This window comes from Phyllostomus hastatus, unplaced genomic scaffold (genome assembly GCF_019186645.2).
Source record: "Phyllostomus hastatus isolate PE091 unplaced genomic scaffold, TTU_PhHast_1.1 phas_contig_98, whole genome shotgun sequence".
In the NCBI taxonomy this organism is placed as follows: Eukaryota; Metazoa; Chordata; class Mammalia; order Chiroptera; family Phyllostomidae; genus Phyllostomus; species Phyllostomus hastatus.
Window position 1 is genome coordinate 2326620 of NW_025333999.1, and position 6000 is coordinate 2332619.

Here is a 6000-nt window from a genome sequence, read left to right on the forward strand (position 1 = left end):
CCTTGATCTTGAACTTCTCAGTCTACAGAACTGTGAGAAAATAAATCCCCTTTGTTTAAGACACCCAGTCTGTGAGGTTTTGTTTTGGCAGCCTAAGCTAACTAATACACAGGTCCTCAAGATCCTGGACACAGAAATTATGTCTGCCTGGTTTGTTTCAGTTTCCTCCAAGCTAGCATCATCCCTTTCAAAAGAGCAAGTGCTAATCAAATATTTGAATAGTGAATAAATAAATTATTGAAGGACAAAGAGCTCTCTTGAACATCCTAGGACAGAGGTCAGCAAGCACCAACCAATAGCCCAAACCTGGCTCACCTCCTGTTTTTGCACAGCTGACAAGCTAAAAAGTTTTTAGATTTTTAATTGATGAAAATAATCAGCAGAAGAATATTTTGTGTCATGAGAACATTACATGAAATTCAAATTTGGTGTGCATAAAGTTATATTAAAACACAGCATGTTTATTCAGTTATTCATGAGTGTCTATAGCTGTCTTTATGACACAATGGCAGAGTTGAGTTGTTGCTATAGATACAAGCATACCCTAATTTTATTGTACTTCACTTTATGACACTTTGTGGACACTACATTTTTTTTTTTTACAAATTGAAAGTTTATGGCAATCCTGCCTCAAGCAAGTATATCAGCACCATTTATCTAATGGCTCAGAATGGTTAGTACTTTTTAGCATTAAAGTATTTTCTAGTTAGATCATGTGAATTGTTTTTTAAACATAATGCTTTGCTCACTTAATAACTTCTACATGCACAGAGAAACCAAAACAATTGTGTGACTTATTTTACTGCAATATGTACTTTATTGTACTGCTGGAACTGAACCTGCACTGCCTCCAAAGTTCGCCTTTATTTGGCTGTGATGGTTAATTTTATTTATCAACTTGACTGGGTCACAGGATGCCCACATAGCTGGTTAAACATGATTTTGGGATCTATGTGAGGATGTTTCTAGAAGAGGTTAGCATTTGGTAAACTGAGGAAAGCAGATGGCCCTCTCCAATGTGGATGGGCTTATCCAAGCGGTTGAGGGCCTAACCAGAATGCAAAAGTGGAGCAAGCTTGATTTAACTCAGCCTGACTGAGCAGGGACACCTGTCTTCCACCCTCTGTGCTCCTTGGTTCTCAAGATCTCAGACTGGAATCTATACCATCAGCTCTCTGACTCTCAGGTTTTTGAACTACACCACCTGCATTCCTGGGTTTCCAGCTTACAGATAGCAGATTGTGAAACTTCTCAGCTTCCATTATGTTGTAAGTCAATATCTTGTATTAAATCTTCTCATTTAGACATATAAATGAAAAGAATTAATAGAACTGATAGAAGTGGTGGGGGTGGGGGATCAAGGGAATAAAAAGAAATAAATCTTCAAACTATTTGTGTTAATCAAGACTTTCTCAATTTTATGCGATGGAAATCTAACTTAAGTTTTGTGAAGTAAAAGAGGGTATTTATTTACTCATAACTGGCAAAGCCAAGTGGAAAAAAATGATGGTGAAATGCAGGCATTTTCAAATGAACAAAATCTAAGCACTTTCACTGCTCACAAACTCTCTCTGGGGCACATGTAACAGATAAACTCCAGGAAGACAGTAATCAGATTCAGAGCTATGTAATGACACTCAAGAAAAATCACTGCTCAAAGAGAGTGTTAAAATATGTTTAAGCATCAACAGAAAGACAGAATAAGATAAGGCTCTTTATAACGACTGATTCAGAGAGTTTTAATAAAAATATGTAATCATACAGCCAGACCAAAATAACTTGTATGGTAGGAGGGGTTTCAAGTTAAAATAGTCTAAGATTGTTTAGGGGCTAGGCTGTCATAGTGATTAATGTTGGCTTTGGAAGTTACATAGCAATGTTTTGAAACGATGAAAGGTAACTTTTATAGTAAAGGGGCAGACATAGAATGTAAAATCTCCTTTTAAAAAAAGAACTTGTAAACTCTTGGTATATCCAAAGGAAAAGTAAAAATAAACATAGCAAATGCATGACAGGGAGCAAAAAGGATGCTTTAAAAGCCATCCAAACATACCAATAAACACAACAAGTGAAAATGAACTAAACACATTAGTTAAAGACAGACATTTTGAGAATAAGTGGAAGAAAATAATAGACAATAATGCAGCTATATGAGAGTTTCCTGAAACAAAGGGTGAAGTAACATTAGAAAAATAAAAAGGAAAAAGATTATAACAAAGCAAAGCTGCTATAGCAATTAATGTCTGACAGACAAATGAGATAATTTTAAGGGAAATGTGTTAGTTGATCAGTCATCTCCTAATTTTATATCTAAAGGACATGTTGGAGAGTGAAGGAAGTCACTATTAATAATTTCTCAGGACAGTAAGCATATACCAGGACTGTCCTTGGAAAATCAGAATTATGGAAATTAAATAGATCATTACATGAGATGAGAAGGAAAATCTAAATGTGTGTGAACCAATTTTTTCTTTGCTTATAAATACAAACAAACAATAGGATAATATTAAATAACCAAGAAATATATCAATTATATTTCTCTGGAAAACCATAATAAACTAACACACTGGCCCACAAAGCCCGAAATATACATGTCACGACCTGAGCTGTAAAATGCCTGCATTTTGATGTGAGGATGAACAATGGAGTCTGTGCCATGGTTGACATGACAGTGGCTCAGGGACAGGGACCTTCCACCTCTGAGGCAACTCTAAGGGCAGAAATTATTCTATTTCCCTCTGAGAGCTTCATGAAGCCAGAACCTGGTCTCTTCTGGTCTGTGCCTTAGACATGGTAAGTAAATAATATTTCAGAATGAGTAAACAATTAAACCCATAGAAATACTAAACAAAGAAATTAAGAAATCTAGACTATGGTGTGTACATTCCATTCTTTTTCACATTGTTAGCATGAAAACCCTTCAAGGCTAGTTTTCCTGCTCATAGATGTTCAGACTCTGGAAGAGTCTTTGTGGAAAGGAGACACTTTGCAGTAAGTTAACCTAAAGTTCCCAAGGAATTGGGCCACCATTGGCACTTTACATGCTGAGTTTTCCAGGTACACTTTCAGGACACAGAAAAATTCCAGGTTTTGCAGGGATTGAGTTTCCAGCATGTCCACCATGACTTCTTTCACATTGCTGATATAACAAATTTCTCGAAACACACCACAGACCTTTTTATCCTCTCTCAATGGCTCAAAGAATGACAGTTCAGAATTCCATGGGATAAGAGGTGACAGACTGAAAGATCTTTTTAATTGACCTGCAAAGAGAATATTGTAGAAATGAAATATAAGAATACGGAAAGACAACTTGAAAGTTTACTCTAATGAAAGAAATAAGAAATTTAAGAAGATTTTAGTCAAAAAATTCCCTTGCCAGCTGGATTGGTCAGGGTAGGAAAAGGCTATATCAATTGTATTTTGCTAGACATGGGCTTCCTCAGAAGTTTCATCTCCCTATATTTTCTAACCCCAAATAACAGAAGATAAGAACAACTAAATGTGCTACAAAATAGTCTATCTCTTGCAAAATGTATGTTCTTATCCCTGTGCTTCAACATTTCTGAAATGTTACTTTATGTTTGCAATCATGAAAGAGGGCAGGTGGGAAGTTAATGAAAAGTCAGAAATGCTATCTATTGTCCATTACCAAGGACATAAAGGAAGTGGCATTGAATTCTTCTGTGTTTCCCTTATCCTTTCCATCACCAATATGACTTATTTATTCCTAGGTCTAGAGGAAGCTCAATGTAATTCCTAGTGCTTGACATGGGCAACTTCATATGCCTCTCTCTACTCAAGTTTATAAATGTTGTGCTTCAGGAAATTATTCAGAATTGAACTCAAGAGAAAGTACATGTAACAGGTTTCACACAGGGGTGATATGATTTGTGTTTTTTTGTTTTGAAAAGTTCCCTCTGACTTCTGGGTAAAGAGTCATTGGAAGGTGATGAGAGGGGAAAGGGGAGGTCAGTGAGGAGGATGTAGTAGTAGTTCAGGCAAGTGAAGGTGGAAGACTGGCTCAGGGATAGGGTGGGAGTGGGGATGTGATGGAGAATGAGTCAGCTGGCCATATTGGAGACATACTGAGAAGATATAAAGAATAGGATTATATAATGGATAGGTGGTAGTGGGAAATAATTAATGAGAGTAACTTTCAGTTTCCAAAGTTGGGCCACACAATGGGTGTAGTGCCATTTGGAGAGAGAAAGACACTGTGGAAAGGGTAGTAATAGTGTAAAGGTTGAGTCTTATCTCGGAAGGCTGAGTCAAGATGCCTTGGGGATGTCAATGGTGTCAAGTAAATAACTGGAAATGCTCTTCTAGCTTTCAGAGGAGAAGTCAGAGCTAGAGAAACATCTGTGGTGACTGAATCAAAGGAATGAATGCTATAGCCTTGGAAGAAAGAATTTAATGAGAATTGAAGTTACTCTGGAACCAATCCATTGGATGAAGGGATGAAGAAAAAGAGAAAACAAGAAAGACATGAAGGAGGGGCATGGAAGTCAAATTAAGACAGGATAAGGATGGAGTGATTCATGAGAAAGCAGTGATAAATAGTGTGAGGAGTTTCTGGGACACCCTTTAGGGACATGGAGATCATTGCAACCTAAGAGATATTTGCTTTGGTGGAATGATGGGGGAGAGAAGCCATATTCACATGGGTTGAGAGAGTAAATTTAAAGCAAGGAAATACAGACAGAGAAGAGTCAACTCTTGACTGGTAAGTAGCTACAAGGAAATGGCAGGCCAAGTGGTACATGACCATAAGATAGAAAAGAACCAATCATGTTTCTATGACAAAGGGAAATAACTTTTGAGAAGGTGAAGGAAGGATGAATGGGGAAATGGATGGAGAAAGGGAAAGAAGGAAGACAAAAAGAGAGGGAATATGTGAAAATAATGTAAGGATAATTGATAAGGCATGAATGATGGGATACAACATGCAGGTGAAAGTGCTGTCTTCAGAAAAAAGGGAAATAGAGTCAATGGCAGTGTGGGGAGGATGCACAGTAATGTTTGCATGGTGTGGTTGAGAGCATGCAGTTCATAGTCATCATGATGAATTGGATATTCTCTGTGAAATAGGTGGTAAGAATATTTGCTGAGAGAAGGAGAGGAAATAGAAGATTCGATCATGAAACCAGTGCTTATGTAAAGGAGACACAAGTACTGTGTCTCCTTTACACAAGCAAGATGGTGAACAGGAGAGAGAAATGCAACACTTCCCAGGAGCACAGTTGGCTCCTTTAAATGGGAAAGAAGACTCAACATATTTAATGGAAGAGGGAAGAAGAGGTGAAAAATTAAGTTAAAGAAGTTTTCATGTCTAAAAAAAATTTTTGTGGCTATAATCATCTATCTTTATTAAACCAGGACAAGAAAAATATTATTCTTAGGCGATAGTGGCCCATAGAAAAATATGGGGAAGTAACTTTTCTTCTTTCTTTATATTTATTTTAATTGTTGTTGCAGTACAATTTTCTGTCTTTTACTCCCATCTCAACCCACCCACCCAGCCCTCCCGACCTCCCTCCCATTTCCACCGTCCCTAGTTTTTATCCATGTGTCCTTTATACTTGTTCCTGTAAACCCTTCCCCTTTTCCCCTGAAATTCCCTCTCCTCTTCCCTCTGAACTCTGTCAGTCTGTTCTTTATTTTAAAAAAGAGCTTTTAATTCTATACAAGTGGTGGTTCTTAGTAATCACTGCCAGGAATTTTCCCATGCACTATGGCTTGTCCTTCCTGGTTTTGCAGTGTATGGAAGGTGCTGAAAATGTCAGGCAATCTTACTGAGAAAGTCTGAAATGCCAACTAACACTGATTTCTGTTTAATTCTTAAATATGTACATCATTTTCCCCATCTTTGCCTTTTTGTTTGGGTGGTGCTGAGTGACTATGAGATATAGGTGGATGAAGGATAAGATAATGTGGCTCTCTGAGTGGCATGTGCATCCCTGCTTCAAGTCATTGGTTCTCAGTCATTTAGTTAACCAT